Raw genomic sequence first — 19,303 nt, 5'->3', positions numbered from 1 at the left:
ACCCATCTCCCTGTCCAGGTCACTCATAGCTCCCCTCTCCTGTGGCAAAGACCGCTGCCAATTTTTGAATGCTTACTATTACATGCTGGGCTCAAGACAGTTTCTATCGTACCCCTCACTGTACTGATGGTTTCACATATCGTATCTCCAGCTACAGATTTTATAGAGCACAGCTGTTTGTTTGTTTGTTTTTTTAAGATTTTTTTTTGATGTGGACCATTTTTAAAGTCTTTATTGAACTTGTTACAATATTCTTTCTGTTTTGTGTTTTGGCCTTCTGGCCGCGAGGCATGAGGGACCCTAGCTCCCCAACGAGGGATCGAACCTGCACCCCCTGCATTGGAAGGCAAAGTCTTAACCACTGGACCACCAGGGAAGTCCCCAGAACTGTGTTTTTAACTCCCTTGACGTTCTCTGTGCCTGCCCCATGGTAGGCACTCATGGGTGTCTGTGAGTGAAAGAACAAATGAATGAATGAAGTTTTAATTGTGGAAAACCTTAGCTAATGGACAGTTTACAGAAGTCACCTTGATTCCTTTCTGGAAAAGGGGGTGTATTCATTTTCAAGACTAGTGACAATATTAATCTATTAATAAATAGAATTTTCTAAACTTTGAGTGTCTCTCTCATGAACATAACTTTTTGGAACCTGCTCTATTAGATGGTATCTAGTATAATTCACATTCCATAAATTTCACTCTTTTAAATGTATGATTAAGTGGTTTTTAGTATAGTCACAAGATTGTGCAACCATCATTATGTAATTCCAGAACATTTTCATCATTCCAAAAAGAATCCCCATACCCCTTAGCAGTCAATCCACATTCCCCTCCCCGCAAGCCCCTGGCAGCTGTTAATTTATCTACTTTCTGTCTCTATGAATTTGCCTATTCTGGACATTTCATATAATGGAACATGGTCTTTTGTGTCTGGCTTCTTTCACTTAGCATAATGTTTTTACTCATTTGCTTTAAAAATATTAGTATTTCATGGTGCTTCTGAGAGCACCCTGGCCCCCAGAGGTTCTGAGGCCATAATGCCAGGGAGATCATACAGTTTGGAGTGGGCGCTATGAGCCCTCAGGACAGCATAGGGTCTGGCAGCAGATGTACGGGACTGGGGAGTATGGGAGTCAGACAGAAGATGTTGTCACAGTCTGGGCAGTCTAGGGCCAGCAGCAGAACCAGCTGGTAGGAACCAATCACACAGGGGGACTGAGAGCCTTGCAGTGCACTCAGGAATGCCCAAGGGAACAGCTGCCTGCGAACCCGATTCTCTGGTAGGGAGAGAGCCATGCCCAGCCCTGAGTCTGGAGAGAGAGTCCCATTTCTGAGGTGGCCTCAAAGTTCAACTCCTGGAGGAGTGGGTCCCCAGCGCTTGGCTGGTTCAGATCTAGGGGTGCAGAACCGTCAGTGACCACCATCTCTGTCTAACCCAGACATTAGTAGGGAAGCAGCACCTCCTAGCAGGAAATCCCAACAGGCTAAGTAGCTCCAAGAATGCTTTGGTCTTAGGCAGTTTGTACAGGAATTGATTAATTAATTTCCCCTTTTTTTTCAATTTTAATTTGCTTTATTCCACAGAGGACCTGAGGTGGTTTACACAAACAAAATCGGAGCTTGAGTTAAAAATGATGCATCAACCCAGGGGAAATGGAAGACATAAGGTCTACAGCAGAAGGGGTAAAAGACCATGGATAAGTAGCTTAGGAGCCCCACGTGGTGGCTCTGTTTGGGCCCTAGGTTCAGGGTAGGGCTTCCTGGCAGTAAAAGAAGGAAGGACAACACAGTTAGTCGTACCTTCTCAGTGTCCTGAAGATAAACACAGCAGTTTCTCAGAAAAAGCGCAGCTCTTCTTGGCACTAAGATCTGAAGGGAATTTCTCTCCTGCTGTTTCAAAGAGGGAGCCATTCATGAAGTCATTCCTCCAATACTTCTTGGGCTGTGACGTGCCAGCTCCAGGCTGGCTCTGGGGCCAGGTGGGCCCCACCCTTTACATCATTAGCTCTTGTTTGGGAAATGCTGTGCCATTTGGTGACCACCATGCCACGTTTCGCCAGAAACACATACCATCTGTACAGTTATTTATATAAAACTTTAATTTACATTGACTTGAATTCGACTTGTTAAAACATAGCCTCATCTTAGCAGTAGGGATCATGGGTGTAACTGCCAACTTTAGGGTTTTTTTGTGTGTGTGTGGTACACGGGCCTCTCACTGCTGTGGCCTCTCCCGTTGCGGAGCACAGGCTCCGGACGCGCAGGCTCAGCGGCCATGGTTCACGGGCCCAGCCGCTCCGCGGCATGTGGGATCTTCCCAGACCGGGGCACAAACCCGTGTCCCCTGCATCAGCAGGTGGACTCCCATCCCCTGCGCCACCAGGGAAGCCCTCAACTCTAGGTTTTTATTTAACTGTTTTAATAGTAAGAAATTACTCTTAAAAAAATGGATTTCACCCATGTTCCCCTAAAACCACCTCATGTTCTACTAGTGGTTTGTGTCCCGCACAAAAGCCTCCCCCCACCATTTCACTTCGGATGCACAAGGGTGCGCCCCCCTTTCATGAACAGCCAAGTTCCCCCTCACCCCCTCCACCTGCCAGAGTGATGGAGCAGGTCCCTGGGCAGATGTGGTTTAGGCTCCCCCATGCCCCCCACAATCATGGAGCTGGAAGGCCCTTGAATGTCATCTAGTTCAAAGCTCATGTGTGACAGACCGACACTCAGGAGACTTGCCCCCAGTCACAAGGCCGGTGACAGGGCAGGTGTCAGGACTTCTTCCAGGCTTGCCTTTGTCATTGCCCCAGATGGACAGGTGACCATTTACGTAACCAAAGACTGGCGCTCACCGAAGGCCTCTAATAGAGGGACCGGGGTCTCACCCAACTCCACAAGCCCCATGAGGGTGGGAACCGTGTCTGTTTTGTTCCCCAGGGTGAATCGGCACCCAGCACTCTGCCTGGCACATAGTAGGTGTTCAGAGAACAACCCTGAGATGTTCACAGCAAGTTCTGGAGGATGGTCACCTCTGGGGGGGCGCGGGGAGGGACGTGCGATTATGGAAGGATATGCAGCAGCTTCTGCTGTGTTTGCTGAAGTCTTTTTTAAGTGGGTTAGTGGGTTTACCACTGTTTGTTCTATTATTGTGTATTTTGCTGTCGTTGTTTGGTTGAAATTTTTTTAAAAAATTTAAATGTATTTGTTAAATACATGAATAAATCTAGTACTAGCCCTTTAAACAAGTGTGCTTTCTCTCTGCTAATATAACGCCCATCTCAAGCGGCTCTAACTGGAGCGGAGGAAATGGTTCTGGCTTCCATGTCAGGTACACCCCAGCTGGGGGTCTTCTCAGCCTGCCATCTCTCCCTCTACTCCCGAAGCCTGTGGCACTTGGGGGGTTGAATCCGAGTGTGTCTGAGGCCAACCGAGGCAGAGTCCATCTCAAGCCTAGGCCATGGCATCCTTGGTGTGGCTCACACAAGCCAAGTGGGGTCTGGGCCCCACTTGGAGAGTCCCAGCTGGATCCACATGGGCCCCACTAATGAGCACCACACTGGGGCAATGAGCATTTGTATAAAACCAAGCCACCAACAAGTCCTTGCTCCTTGTCTGTGAAAATGACAAGTCTTTCCTGGCATATATATTGTGAACGGCAGACTATTTGGTTGGGTCAGATGCCAGGCAAGGATGTACACTGAGATTGACAAGATGGGCCTACAAAGTCTCAGAGTCTCAGGGTTGGAAGGGATCTTACAGAGCACTGGTGCACTCTCCTCTCCACGACGCAAGCCTCCCTTAGGGACTGCTCTCAGGAGGCCACTCAAGACCTGGGGCGGCAGCAATTGCTCTTCTTTTTTTTCAAGGTGGGGTGGGGGAAGCATTTTTTTGTTTTTGTAAAAATGGAATCACCCTGTGTACACTTCTCCATACCTTGCTTTTCTCACGGACAATCTTTCTAGGTCAAAGGCCAACATTTTTTGAGCAGTTCTTATATACCAGGCACCTGCATCAAGCCTAAAGGGCAGGCACTGTTATGATTCCTCCTTCACCAAAGAGAAGACTGATGGTCAGAGAGTCATGTAACACAGTTTGCGGGATCCGGATCTGAACCCTGGCAGTCTGCCTCCAGCCTCTGTGTTCCTAACCACTGCACTCCACTGCCCTTCTAAACAGACACAGGGTTGTCTCTCTCTCTCTCTTTTTTTTTTTCGGCCACGCCGCACACCTTGGCTTACGGGATCTTAGTTCCCCAACCAGGGATTGAACCCAGGACCTCAGCAGTGAAACAGTGAAAGCACAGAGTCCTAACTACTGGACTGCCAGGGAATCCCCTCATTCTTTTTTAATAGCTGAATGATGGGCCACGGGTTGAACATAATACCTTTGAGCCTTCCCTACTGTTGAGTTTCATACTTTTTTCTAATTTTTTTGCCACTGGAATTTTGCAATAGACATCCTTTGTACACATATCTTTACGGACTGGTGCTATTGTTCCATAGGCCGGATTCCCAGAAGTGGGACCATGGGTCAAAGGGTATGTGTGTTTTGGGCTGGAGTCTTATGGGGTCTATTGTTCCAGGCATCTTCCTAAGGATGAGCCATGCGATTTTCACTCACTGGTTTTGATTCTGTCCCGAGGACCCCACAGAACACCTCTGACCCCTCTTCTCCAGGATGACCCCTAGGATGGTTGATGACAGTCCTCTCTACTCCAGGTTCCCCAAATGTTCCTCTGTCCACATGGTTTGGTGTCCCCTACGGCTGGTCCAGATACCTCTTAAAGTGCAGCATCCTCTGGGGTGACCTCCTCCCCATTGAAGGACACACACACAGAGGGCCAGCGTCTTTGCTGGTGCCAACGGTGTAGTAGGAGAGATCCAAGTCGGTAGGGTTCAGAGTTCTTATCTTCAGCTCCCCCCAGTCACACACATGCCTTCCTGAGAAAAAGGCCCTTTGTGAAATATTAAAGGACAGACTAATTCTATCCCCACCCAATGAGAAAATGGACTCATTCTTCACTTAGAGAAAATGCAATAATTTTGGAGCCGGACAGACCTTCACGCATCTTCCAGCTCAATGCCTTATTTTACAAAAGAGTCCTGGAGGGCCATGACCAACCCAGGTTCACACGTGGGGTGTGCAAAAGCATTTCTCTGAGCCGGGAGCAGGGTCGCTGGGGAGCACTTTTCTCTAGCTTCTCCGCCTGCTGGTTCGTAGGAACCGTCTTACTAGAAAGGCTTAGTGTAAACATTTTGCTAAGCAGCCAAGAGAGGAAACTTACCCAGGCTAAGCTGCCCTGCGCTGGGTGCTGGCCATGGACACAATGCTCAATGAGGGCCATTATCTAGGAAGGGAGGGCTGTTTGTTCCGCTGCGGGACGGTGCCAGAGCCCAGAGCCACCAGGCTTGCCACTCTGGCTGCCACACAGAAGAGTCTCCTTGCACTCAGCAGGCTTTGCGGTTATGCAATGCCGGGCCAGGAGGTTAACTCTCCCCGGACAGCAGCCAAGCCTTGTTCCTTCCTGCCTGAGTGTATCCATCTGAAAAGGCTCAAAATTGAGGGCCTCAGTATTTGCAAAAAATGCTCGGGCCCTGAACCTGCTGGTTTATTCCAAAGGGCGTAGTGTGACCATCCCTGTAGCCCCCGGCATCCTCCTCCCGAGGTCCTCGGGCCCCAGCCATGGAGTCTGCTCACTGCTCCTCAGCATCGCTCTTGGGCCTCTTGACCCTGCCCCCTAGTCTGTGCTCCTGCTGTTCCCTCTGCTTGGAATGCTCCTCTCCCTTTTCTCTCTGTCAGTTGTGTCTAGTCTAAGCCCCCTTTTTTATTATTTTTATTTTTATTTTTTTGCGGTACGTGGGCCCCTCACTGTTGTGGCCTCTCCCGCTGCGGAGCACAGGCTCCGGAAGCGCAGGCTCAGCGGCCATGGCACACGGGCCCAGCCGCTCCGCGGCATGTGGGATCTTCTCGGACCGGGGCACGAACCCGTGTCCCCTGCATCGGCAGGCGGACTCTCAACCACTGCGCCACCAGGGAAGCCCTAAGCCCCCTTTTTAAAGCACAAGTTCCACCCCACATCCTTAAAGCCAGTCACCAGTGACCTAAGCTGAAGTGGTGAGTTTTCAAGCCAGAAGAGATCTGGGAAGTTATCGATCCAACTGCCCCATTTTCCAGATGAGGAAACTGAGGCTTAGAGAGGTTGACTAGCCTGAGAGCAAAGTGAGCAAATGTGAGTACCGGCAGGGCTCTCCTCCCTAATCTCTTTCCCTTACACTACACATCCCGTCTGCTGGTGGATCATGTCGGCTCTGCCTTCAGACTATACCCAGAACCCAAGAACTTGCCACAGCTGCCACCCTGGTCTGCGACATTATCGCTTCCTGATGCCGGCACCAGCCTCCCATGCTGCCCTGGCTTCCTGCAGTGTGGTCTCCACACACAGCTGGCTGGGCTTTCCAGAACATTCGGCAGATCAGGCCACTCCAGGGCTTGGACCTCCAGCGGCTTCTCAATTATCTGCACACACTCACCCTCTGCCACCATCTTCCTCCTCCACCCCCACCCCTGCCCCTCCAGCCACACTGGCCTCCTTGCTGTTCCCACCTGGCAGGATCCCGCCTCTGCCCGGACACTCTTCCCCAGGTGCCCCAGGGCTCACTCTCTCACCCCTCAGGTCTTTGCTCAAATGCCACTTCTCTGGTGGGCCCACCCTAACCACCTGATTCCTTTCCTTTCCTGATGTCATCTTGTCATCTACTACATACTTTATATAAGTAAAAGATACCTTTATATTTATTTTATGGATAATATGTTCATATCTTTAATATCTCACAAAACAATATGTGATACGGTGACAATATATTCGGAGGCAGGAATGTGTGTGTTTTGTCACTTAAAACGGTGCGTGGTACCAGCTGTCCAGGCAGGGCTGATTTTAAAGGTGATCTACCCCTTTGAGGATGGATGATGGTGACGGAGGTCCTGGTGTCACTGTGACATAGCGTGCGTGTGTGTGTGTGTGTGTGTGTGTGTGTTAGGGGTGGAGGGAGGGGACAAGTTTGGTGGCACAAGCAGAATCAATGAAAGGAGAGACTCTGAAAGCTCCAGGGAGGCCAGCTAGAGCTGGCCCAGATGCTATATTTTTAGGGCCTTATGGGGGAAACACCCTGACACCTGGGCCTCAGTGTCTCCCCGACCCAGCCCAGGCAGAGTTGATCCAGAATGGCTCATTCACAGAGGCAGCCGCACAGAAGCGGCCCAGAGGGGGCTGTGAGGACCCAGGCATCGCTGGCTCCTTCTTGCTTTTAGGCAACTTGAATTTGCAAGTTCAGGAATCTCTCTATGTTTTTAAAAAATCTCTCCAGTGGGTGACTTATAGGCCCCACTGTGTTTAGGGGCCTCAGCTGAGTTCCTCTGCACAGAGCTTTATTCCCAATAATAAATATCTATCTGTTGGATGAATAACGAGAGAGGTGGAAGGGAAGGGGGAAAGTGAGGCACAGGAGAGGAAGGCGAAGGCTCCAAGCGGCAGAGTGATCCCCAGGAAGCATGCCAACCAGAACCGGGCAGAGACAAAACAGCAGGGCTTGTCCTGACAGGTGGGACAGGCGGGTCCAGGATTCGCCCACTCTCCCACACCTGCAGTTCTGCCGGCAGGGAGCACAAATCCCAAGCAAACAGAAACTCGTGATTTTGGTTTTATTTGGATTGACATTTTTATTTACCTATGGCACAATTTCTTTGAGGTTGGCTGGTTTTATTCTAAAGAGGGGGCCCAAACTGAGTTACCCAGGTGACTGGCTGGTGAAATCTCTCTTTTCTCCGTCTGCCCCAGCCCATCCCGACTCCGCTCCCGGCCCTCTGAGCACTTCTCTGACTCTTTCACCCGAACCTTTTTTTTCCTGGATGCCTGCGCTCGTTCCTCAGGTTTTGGTCCTTAATCCCCTACTTGTCTCTCTCTACATTTCTCACCTTGTCTTACTAGCAGCTTCCACAGCTGCACACGTCACCCGCCTTGTCCCCGGAACTCCCCAACCCTGCCTTTCCAGCTGCCAACCTCTTGGCTTGGCCATCCTGCTGGCCTCTCAAATTCAATATGCTTAGCACCAAACTCATCTTTTCTTCTCCTATGCTTCTGGTATCACTATTCTTCTAAACCTTCAGGCTTGCAACATCAGAACTATCTCAAAACTACCTCCACTCTCCTCTGCCCTCATACTATCCATCCATCCACCCACCCCACCCATTCCCTCATTTGTTCAGCACTTCAGCACCAAGTACCAGTGTGCACCAGGCTGTTCTGGGCACTGGGACAGTCACCATGCCTGTCCCTCCTCCCTCTGTGGAATCTCCAGGACCACCCCAGGCCCTGTTCCAGAACTAGTCAGGCCCGTAACTGCAAGTAATTTGCAGTGTGACCTTGGGCAAGTCACTTGCCATGTCTGAGCTTGGGTGTCCTCATCTGCTTTGGGAGAAGATCAAGCATCCCTACCTCAGCTCTCCCCAGCCTGGCTGTGATGCCTGCAGGTGACGTCAATCTGAAGAATATTCATGATCATCACCCCCAACAATGTTGCAGCTTCTTATAGACCGTGGCCGTAACCCCCTGCAGCTCCTAGCCTCCAGTCTGAGACAGAGCCCCAGAAACTGCATTTTAAAGAAACACCCCAGGCAATTCTGTTGGAGCGGAGGGAGCTGTGGATCACACGTAGAGAAATTCTGGCTTGCAGGATAAAGTCCAAACGCCCTTACCACCCACCCAACCCCTGATCAGACCCTCACCCTACTGGTCTGTCCATTCATCACGCTGAACCCAGAACTGAGTCTGCTCTTCTCTTGCCATTTCCCCAGCACAGAAAGCCTTCCTGACCTCCCTCTCTCTGAGAGTCTTTTTTCCATCCTGTAAGGTCCGACTCAAATGCCTTCTCCTTCCTCCAACTTGTCATCGGTATCCCGACACATCCATGCACTCTCGTTTCCTGCCTAGGTTGCTGGCTGGCTTTTCACCAGCTCACATCCTAGCTTCCTAACCAGCCGGTAAGCTCCCTGAGGGCGACCGTCTTCTCGCAGATCTTTGTGTTTGATCACAAACACTTACTGAGCATCTACAAAGACCAAAACATGCACTGCAGTGTCATAGGAGGTTGGCAGAGTTCCTGCCTGGGGGTGCTCTAACTGTAAAGACAGAGTAGGAGTAAAGATAAGGGACCACAGAATCTCAGAGCAAAGCTTCCTAATGCCATGGGGGAGGGGCACACAGGAGGCAGGGGAGGAAAGTCCAGAAAGAATGCGCAAAGGATTACAGTGTGAGGAGTTCCCCAGGAGCCAGGGAGGAGGAGGAAGAGGGATGGAGATGATGGGAACGGCTAGACTAAGAATGCTGAGCTAAGGAGTTGGACTCGTCTCTAGGTCAGAGGTTGGCAAGTCCAGCCCGCTGCCTGTTTTCGTCCATGAAGTTTTACTGGAATACAGGCACGCCAGTTCTTCTACACGCTGTCCATGGTCGCTTTCACGGAGCAACGATGGAGGTGAGTAGCTGCAAGAGACTGTATGGCTGGCAAAGCTTAAAAGATTTACACCTGGCCATTTCGAAAGAAAGTGTCGTGGATCCTGGCCACAGGCTTTGAAAGCTCTGGGCGGATTTTAAGGAAGAGACAGTACGGTCAGATTGGTGCTTTATCTATTATTTTGGGCCAACATAGGGATGGGCTGGAGCAGACACGCCGGCAGGAAGGGAAGGTGGCTGGGAAGCTGCTATAACTAACTGTCCAGGTGGGGGATGCATATCACAATCGCTGTTGTGGATTAAGAGATTTATTAAGAGTTGCTGTGTGACCGCCTTGGGCTAAGCCCTTCACACATACTCCCTGATTTAATCTGCACAGCCACCGCAGGTAGTGTTGTTATCCCCATTTTACAGATGAGGCACAGAGAGGTGAAGCAGCTTGCCCAAGGTCACACAGCTGGTAAGCAGCAGAGGCGGGACACAAAGTGCCAAGCTCAAGGTCTCCGGGGTCGAGCCTGTTTGCTTGTTGATGGATCTCTTCAAGCTTCTCTGAGAATTCACAGAACACAAGTCCTCTGCAGGAGAAAACCTACCCTGAGTCGAGCCAGGCAGGAAGTGGGAGGCAGGCATGTGGCTATTTTGGAAAAGCGACACGAAAAACCACGAAACTTCCTACCTGTCCTGTTTTGCTCCCATCTGTCCTCGGAAACAAGGCTGCCCCTCTCTTAGATGAAAAGGTGTTTCTCCCCACACAGTGGCTCTGCCGCTGGTGGTGGGGGGAGCACTAAGCTTAGCACACGTTTGCTATTTCTAAAGGGCTATATAAACAAACAGGGCTATGTAAATAAGAAAAAAATGAGGTCACCCTTTTAAAATCTAACACTGTTCTTTTTCTATGGGGTGAGCAGCAAAACCTCAGAAAGAACTTGTGCTTTTTTATTCCCGAGAGGCCTTCTCCAGCCCACAGCCTCCCGAAGGCACCAGCCTGCCCCTCCCTTCCTTGCACCCTCCGAGGGGAAGGCAGGGGGCCTGGGAGCCGGGACTCCTGGGTTTTACTCCTGGCTGTATGGGCTTTGCCTCGAATGCCCAAAGCCACTGCCCAACACCAGTCACCATCTCCTTGGGGCCTTGACATCTGTCCCCATCCAGGTCACTCACAAGCACTGCACATGCTCACGTGTCCTCCTCCTGCATAAACCAGCATGGCATGCTGACCCAGAGGACCCCTCGGCCATCCCTCTCCCTCTCCCCTGCGCCCCTCCCCTGCCCGGATCTGCTGAGTGGCCTCAGAGGTCCTCGGCATGATGATTAGAAGCGATTTGTAAGAGCCTTCCACACTCTCCCCCACCATGTCTTTGAGCATATTTTAATCTTCTGGACCTCTTCTTCCAAGCCCATGGCTGGAAGTTATTAGAGCAGCTCCGGAGGGCTGTGTTTAAGTCACCAACAACGGCTAGGAGACACCTCCAGCTTTGGCAGGAGCTCCTGGGGCTTCTCTGTGTTTCCCAAGTACTTTTCCCACTACTGACCACCCGCCGCTCCCTGCCCCGTGACTCTCTCCACCGTGGACAGCATCCCCTCACTTCCCTCCTCCACCGTCTTTCACTACCTACTCCTCTGCCTCCCAACCCCAACTCTCAGCATCCTTAGCTCCTCTGTTATCCTTCAGCACAGAAACAAGAACCACTAATATTTGCTGAAGGGGCGGTTTACAAACTCTGTTCTGCAGAGGTGTTTCAGAGGTTCTTCAAATGTCATGTGAGAATTTTATTCTAAAAATATAGTTTGACTCCTATTAATAAAACTGTTATGGAAAACGGACCTGAACTTCCAAACATGTTCAACGGCACACTGTAACACGGAGTCGAGCCAACGGGGGCGGCCAGCGGAACCTGGTTTGTACAGACCTTGGACTAAGGCCTGGGTGGATCTTGAACTTCAGTATTGAGATGTGTCTTCAACTAGAAGGACTGGAGCTTCTAACTGGGCATCTTTATGTTGTTGTTTTAAAAATTCAGGACTGTACACACTTCTGTAACACCACACAAACAAGTACATGCTAAAGCTTTCAGTGATATGAGAACGGATTACATGGATTATCATGAAGATGTCATAAATGATTGTGTGCTTCCTGAGTGCTGTAATAAGAAGGAATCCAAGAAAATGTTTGACACTGTTAGTGATGCAAACCAGAATTCCCTTCTCCTCCTCCCTAAATGTCTACGTAACATTGAACTGAAGACCATCCTGGGCCGCAAGATCAGCTTTGAGAAATCTGTTACCAATTCACATTGTCTTATTTAAAATTTTCTTAATATCGTGCAACCAAGCCAAACAAAACAAAAATGACAAAGCAATCCTGGGGGATGTTACAGCTGATATTCCGATACAATGATCATCTAGAACAGAGATCAGCAAACTTTTTCTATACAGGGCCAAATAGTAGATATTTTTGGCTTTGTGGGACAGACAGTCTCTGTCACAACTACTCAACTCTGCCATTAGAGTGGGAAAGCGGCCATAAATAATGTTTAAACGAATGGCAGAGCAGCGTTCCAATAAAATTTCATTTACAAAAATCAGGTGGCAGCCTGGGTTAGGCCCACGGGCTGTAGTTTGCTGACACTTGATCTAGACCCTGAGCTTTCAATGTTTTATGCATCAAAGCTGAGTCATTGTTCTGTTAATGGATTCTCACAATAAATAGATGTTAACACTTTAAACTTAGAAAATAAATGTGTGTTAATAAACTACCACTTTAACTTCTCATTCTATGAAGGATTTGACTTTTTAAAATGGTTTCTAAAACTATAAACGTTTGAAAACTACTAGCAGAAAGCTTTGCTGCTAAGAAAATGCTTTCACACGCATCTTCAAATTAGATTCATCCTCCAGTCGCTTATTCAAAAATTACCTTTATTCTGGAGAGAGCCCCAGTCCAGGCCTGTACTAAAGGCAAGGGGCCATGACTCCACAACTCCTTGCTCTGAAATAATTCCAATATACCCGTTCCCAAGCCTCAAATGGTATTAATGGGCCCCCCTGGCACGGGGGATTCTGCAAGGCCACAGAAGACCGGCACGCGGCCAGCTCCTACCTGGCACCCCTGCCTGCCTGGGCCCGAGCCCTCCACCTCATTCAGATGCCATATATTCCAGCCTCCCCACTGGTGGCTGGGGGAAGCTGTGCCAGCAGTGGGCCCTGAGTGCCTGGACACTCCAGAAGCACTGAGTCAGCACCCCATTAATCAGGTATGCTTGTATTCCCCAGAGGGAGCACGGGAAGGGGTGGGGACCAGATTTCTCACTGGAACTGACAGCTTATTTCCCTCTGGGCCGGTCCCATCGCCTACAGGTGCTTCCATGCAGCTGCCAGGGCCCCCGTGGATAAAAAAGAGAGTTTGAGAGTGAAGGAGGGAAGGGCAAGTGCCAGGTCTGGGGAGGATTCCCCCATCTGTATTCCCCATGACAGTGTCCCAATTTCTCTGCTTGCAACCCTCAGAAGTTTCTACTTTCAGCATAGTTCAAGTATCTACTGCACACCTAGCTGAATAAATTCAGACCCTGCCCTGAGACTGCTATAGGGGAGGAGACCATGTACAGCTAACTGTGATACGTGCACAGGAGACAAATGCTAAATCGAGGTACGATGAGGTATCCCAGGATGCCGAGGAAGGGGGACCCATTCGTTTGTATTATGGTGCTACTGATTTCTATTAAAAGGTAGATACTCTTGGGGGAGAAGTCCTCCTTGAAGCTGTTACTGCCTTTCTTTCGGAAGCATCTTAGTGGAGAAGAAAGTACTGGGTCTTTTGTAGCCAGAGGTTCTGCTCCTTACTAGCTGTGTGACTGTCTTTAAATTACTGGACCTCTCTGTTCTCAGTTTCCTGTACAAAAGAGGCAACAGAACCAGCCTCACTGTGGTTTCTGCAGGACTCAGTCTTGTCTGCAAAGCGCCAGGCCCCACGCACAGCAGCGGCCCTTAACTTCACCCTGCCTCTCTCTTAGGAACTCATGTACCGGGACCAGATGGCACAGTATGGCAGACGTGTCACAGGGCTGCAGTGAGGAGGGCGGAGTGGTGGTAGACCTGCCTGCATGAGTCAGAGGGCTGCTCATGTTGGGGAGCCCTTGCTAGGTGTCTGGCAACATCCCAGGGCCTCACCTGTATCTCGCCAGCAGCCCTGTAAGGCAAGAGCCATGACTCTCCCATTTTCCAAGGAAGAAAGATGAGGCAGAGAGTCTAAGCAATCTCCCTCCCAAAGCAGTAAAGGCTGGAACTGGAATTTGAACTTGGGAAGATCCAGAGCCTCCGCTGTTAGGTACCACATCAAACATGCCCTCAAACTGAGGCTTAAATGCCCAGTCATTCTTCATCAGAGTCCAGGGGATGATTCCTCCACCTCCTCTGGAGAACCCTGATCGTGGCCTGGGTCTAGGGGGGTCCACATGGTACGGCAGAGCTGTGGGCAGAGGCCCAGGCCCAGCCACCGGACAGTTCAGACAGCTACAGAGATGCTGTCTCTGAGGGCTGCCTGAGTCCCCGTCCTCCTCTCTGTAAGGGAGAACACTTCTGCTTGGAGAAAGGGAATGAGCACTGCTCACAGCACACCAGGCTGGGAAGCACCCGCTGGGACTCACAGCTGAGCCCACAGACCCAAACACAGGATAAGCATCTCCAGAGGCCCCAGAAAGAGGCCCCAGAGCACCCAAACCTTGGCTGCATCAGAATAAAAACACAGATGCCTGTGTCTCCACCTCCTGAAAGTCTGATTCAGAGAACATGCCTGGGTGGGCCAAGGAGTCTATTTTTTTTTTTTTTAAAAGAGGCACTCTCCCCCTCCCTCTCCTTCTCCCTGGGTGATTCTGATGCACTCCACAGCCAGAGGAAACATCCAAAGACATATTCCTGACCCAAAGAGCTTCTAACACCACACACCTAACCTGACTCACAGCCTGAACTTCTAACCTGAAACCACAACTCATACCTGAAGAGCTAAAAACAAATTAAATGGGCATATATATAGCCATGCTGGGGCCCTCTCTCAGGGCCATTCAGGCAGTCTCTCTGGAGATGGGGCCCTGCTATTGGAATGTTTTAAAACTCCAGGTGATTCTAATATGCAGCCTGGGCTGAGAACCCAACATCCTTTCATTTCTTCATAGCCGGGAGGGCCCTGAAAGATGTTGCTCTGTCTTCAGTACCCACTGTGATGTTCTAACTAGGGAGGGGGTGGCAGGGCCTCTTTAGGCAAGAGCCATCCTGGGAGGCAGAGGTGGGGCACAGAGCAGTGGGTGGAGCTGGCCAGCAGGACGGCATGGTGGGGGTGGCATGTAGGGAGGCCGTGGTTCCTTAAGCGGTGTTGTTGCCAAGGACAGAATGGAAACTGAGGGACTGGGGAGACAGGACTGCATTTTGGGGGAGACAGTGTGGGGCAGTGAAAGAGTGTTGGCCCTCAAGGTTTCTACTCCTCACCAAGGAAGTCCCGAGGACGTCCAGCTTTCACAGAGGCTCAAGGAAGGCAATCATCCTCACCATCCTCACCATCATCATCCATTTTAAAGAGGGAGGACTCTAGCAAGCTCAGGCAAGAGAGACCCCATGGAACCCCCAGCAAGCATATTCATTGACCGCCCGTTTCCTACCTGTGCTGAAGGCACCACTTTCGATGACCAAAACTAAAACGCTGTTCTCTTTGAAAACCAGCGTTCATGTCCACTCCTGCAGCAGCCGCCTCCTCTCACGCTCTGCTCTTCCCTCTGGAAGGGAGAGCTCTCCTGGCCAGTGTTGCTTGAGGCTCCTCCATGAACTAGTTTGAGGCTGCCGGGTTCGTACCCCGAATCCTGCAGGGGACGGTCGAAAAACATGGTCAAAGAGTTTGTCTGGTCAACTTCTTCAGACATAGAACAGTGTCTGCCTGGTCCCAGGAGCCCAGGCCCCAACTCCTCCCAGGCTGCTTGTCTTGGTTCCAGGCCAGAGCCCCATGATCCCTGGGGAGACGGTGTGGCGTGGTGGCCCTGGCACCTACCATATTCTACCTTGTACCTGGCACCTAACTTCTATAAGCTGCTATTTTTTCACCAGTAAGTAAGCAGAATTCTAAGACGGCCCTTAGGTTTCCTGTCCCCCCTGGTGTATGCATCACTCATGATCCTTAGGCCTGTGAATATAATGATTTTACTCTCACAATTAGGTTCTGTTATAGGGCGCACTCGACCTTAAAATAGGGAGATTATTCCCTGGCTTGACCTAATTGAGAAAGTCCTTTAAAAGCAGATTTCTCTCTGCTTGTCGCAGAAGAGGAAGTCACAGGGCTTAGAATCAAGGGGAGGATTTGACATGCACTTGCTGACTTGCAGGTGGAGGGGGCCGTGTGGAAAGGACCTGAGAGCAGCCTCTTGGCGCTGAGAGCAACCCCCTGCTGACTCCCTGCAACCCCCTAGGCCCTGGATTCCAGCAATTGAATGAGCCTGGAAAAGCGGCATTTCCCCCGAGCCTCCAGATGAGAACTCAGCCTACAGATACCTTGATTTCAGCCCTGAGCAGAGAGCCCAGCCACTCTGTGCCCGACTTCAGACCTATAGGACTGTGAGCTAACAAAGGAGGGTTGTTTCAAGCCGCGGTGTTGGGAGTAATTTGTTACATGGCAAGAGAAAAACCAAGACAACCTGCAAAAGTGACCCGTATTGGGGCCTGGGTGAGAATTAATGCAATAATAGACATAAGTGTGCATTGTATTCCCCAAACCATGAAACAAAACAGAGCATTCAGGGCCAAGGGAGGCAACAACGTTTACTGCACCAGTTTTTAATAATCAACTTATCAGGCTGTGGTAAGAATCAAACAAGAAAATACAGAGGAACATGTTTCATGATCTAGAAAGCCTGAGCTGTTCTAGTTGAATCTAGCATGGCGTGTCACATCCACGCTGCTGCCTTGAGCTGTACTCTGGTATGTCTGCTGGAGGTGGTGTGGAGTGGTGGCTGAGAACAGGGCACCTAAGGCCGGGATACCTGGGTTCCAGCCTGGGCCTTCTCCTCATTACCTCTGCTTTGGAAAGTTGCTGAGCCTTGCTGTGCCTGATGAGGGGGGCTAAGAATGGCAAGTACCTCCCAGGGTTTTAACGATTCAGTACATGTAAAGGGCCTAGACCCATGCCTGGCACGTGGTTCAGCCCATGTCATACTATGGATACTATTCCAGTGCATCTAGTGATTTAGGTCTGGGGTAACCTGCACGCAGGCCTGGGGCACTGTCACCTTCCTTCTCTTGGGCACCATGCTTTATATTGACACAGCCTTGGAATAGTTAATGTTTTGGCAACTACATCCTATGGCTGATTCCTACAAATGCACAGCTAACCGAAGCCCCCCTGCTGTCCCCTCCCTGCTATACCTGCTGCTCTCAAATCCAGCCAGCCCTGTCCCACACCCCAGGGCAGCATCGCACCACCACACAGAGGAACGGTTGAACTTGCTCTGTGGCTCCTGTCTATGATTTCCCAATTCTGTCGTCCAAGGCACCCAAACTTTTCACCACTCCATGCTTTTCCATCATCTCCAGATCTGACCTCATGCCCTCCAACAGATCTCAAATTATTAATAAAAACAGCTGGCTCTATCCCTCCGAGTATAGAAACACCAATGTCTCAGAACATGTTATTCTATAAACATAGTCTACAATTTCCCACCTCTGAGCCTTTGCTCACATGCTACTCCCCTCCCCCCCATAACCATGTCTACCTGGCCAAATCCTACCCATCCTTCCTCAGAAGGCTCACCCAGCTCCTGCCAAACTGGACTTAAGTCCTGCTTCCCCAGAATGCCCAGAGCACATCTGCTGGCCTCTTAGGGTAAGTAACAGTACCCCCTGTGCACAGAGACTCCAGGAGTCTTAAAGCCTGGGTAGACAGCCTACACCTGGGGCAGGTTGGTCTGACTCATCCCCCCACCCCTAGAGCCAGGCATGGTGTGTCCCACACAGCACAGAACAATTCTCTTTAGAACCTAATTCGGCCGTTCATTCATTTAACAGATGTGCATTCAGTGCCTACTTGGGGCCAGGCTGGGTAGTAGGTCCTGGAGATAGAAGACAGCAAAGATTTATTCCCTCCCTTCAAGGGGATCACAGTTGGGGTGGGGATGGGTGAGGGGCAAGAAATCAAAGGAATGCATTACAGCATCGCTGGTTTTAAGCTGCTACATGGTGAAGGCATAAAGAAAAGAGCAGTCAATTCTGATGGTGTCTGAATGTGTGAGAAAGAGAGAGGGCATCTCAAACAAAGGAAGCAGTGTAAATAGACAGGAGATCCCAAACTGACCGAAGGTTTGAGAAATTGCACGCGGTCCATATGGCTGGAGGTAACGGGCAGTGATAGCTCATGAGGGAAGAGCTGGGCAGAGAAAGAACTTGGTATAGGGCTTCCCTGGTGGCACAGTGGTGAAGAGTCCACCTGCCAATGCAGGGGACACGGGTTCGAGCCCTGGTCTGGGAAGATCCCACATGCCGCAGAGCAACTAAGCTCATGCGCCACGACTACTGAGCCTGAGCTCTAGAGCCCACGAGCCACAACTACTGAGCCTGTGTGCCACAACTACTGAAGCCCGTGCACCTAGAGCCCGTGCTCTGCAACAAGAGAAGCCACCGCAGTGAGAAGCCCACGTACCACAACGAAGAGTAGCCCCCGCTCGCCGCAACTAGAGAAAGCCTGTGCGCAGCAATGAAGACCCAACGCAGCCAAAAATAAATAAATAAAAATAAATAAATCCATTTTAAAAAGTATTAAAAAAAGAATTTGGTATATGAGATAGTCTGGACTTGATCTCGTAGGGGAGTGAGGTCACAAAACCGTTTTAATCAGTGAGGTAATGTGGTCAGGCCCAGGGGTGTGGCCAGAGGAGAAGATGGGATGAAGATGGGATGAGTGAGCCACGGCTCTCCTCTCTTTCATTCAGCGTAAGCTAAATGCCACTCTGGCCTCTGGTGGCAGGTGGGAGAGCCCGGCGGACACACCTGCATTGGGGTCACCAGGAATGTTACACACACTTGAGGTTCTATATGGCAAACTGGGCCCATCTGTCTACCTCTTCTCCCCCAGACACCACTGAAATGAAAAGAGAAATGTACAAGTAAGAACAGATCCATAGTAGCACCAGCTGGCCAGCAAGTCTGAGGAAAAGCAGACAAGTGGGAGGGACAGAGAGTCTAATCAGAGCTCAGCCAGCCTCACCCAACATCGGCAAGGGAAAGGCCCACCTGCCAAACACCCAGGAAACTCACACAGAGGCAGCAGAGCTGGGGCAGGGCAGGAGGGATGGAATTCCTGAAATCCAAGGATAATGAGTGAATCCTTCAGGTGCCAGAGAGACCAGCGTGGTGGTGGGGGGGGACAGAAACCACCTGCCCACACACCTTACTGTCTTCATGAGTATTACTTAGTGCTTCCACGAGACTCTAGCCCTGGCAAATGGTTTGACTGCTCATTACTGAAATGTGCTGAAGGCTCCATAAGCTTTTTGAATCCCTTGTCTTGCCTCAAAATTCCTCTTCACTGTTTCTACCCGTCCGCGACTGCTGTATTGTATTTCTTACACAGTCCTAGTCAACCCCCATGCTGACATACCCATTTTAAAGACTTCCAATCCTCAACAAATCCTGACCTTGCCTCGCTCCTCCAGATATGCCAAGGCTCCATGGAGGTGAAGTTCCCCCTTACCCAGTGAGCAATAAACTCAGCTTCCTCTCTGACAGTCTCTATACAAATTTTGAGAATCAAATTGACTTTGCACTTGACATCCGCATC

The 19,303-nt window shown here is 50.3% G+C and overlaps 1 protein-coding gene across 2 annotated transcripts in view; it reads right to left on the bottom strand.

The window, feature by feature from the left end:
• HIVEP3 (HIVEP zinc finger 3) overlaps positions 1-19,303 on the bottom strand; it is a 130,907-nt gene that overhangs the window by 85,068 nt on the left and 26,536 nt on the right. For both annotated transcript variants that reach the window (XM_081226341.1, XM_081226342.1), the window contains exon 2: positions 15,147-15,344. The gene's annotated coding sequence lies outside the window, so the exon portion shown is untranslated. The remainder of the gene's footprint in view (positions 1-15,146; positions 15,345-19,303) is intronic.

This window comes from Mesoplodon bidens (genome assembly GCF_964165515.1).
Source record: "Mesoplodon bidens genome assembly, chromosome: 2".
Classification (NCBI taxonomy): domain Eukaryota; kingdom Metazoa; phylum Chordata; class Mammalia; order Artiodactyla; family Ziphiidae; genus Mesoplodon; species Mesoplodon bidens.
This window is presented reverse-complemented; position numbering and strand designations above follow the sequence as displayed.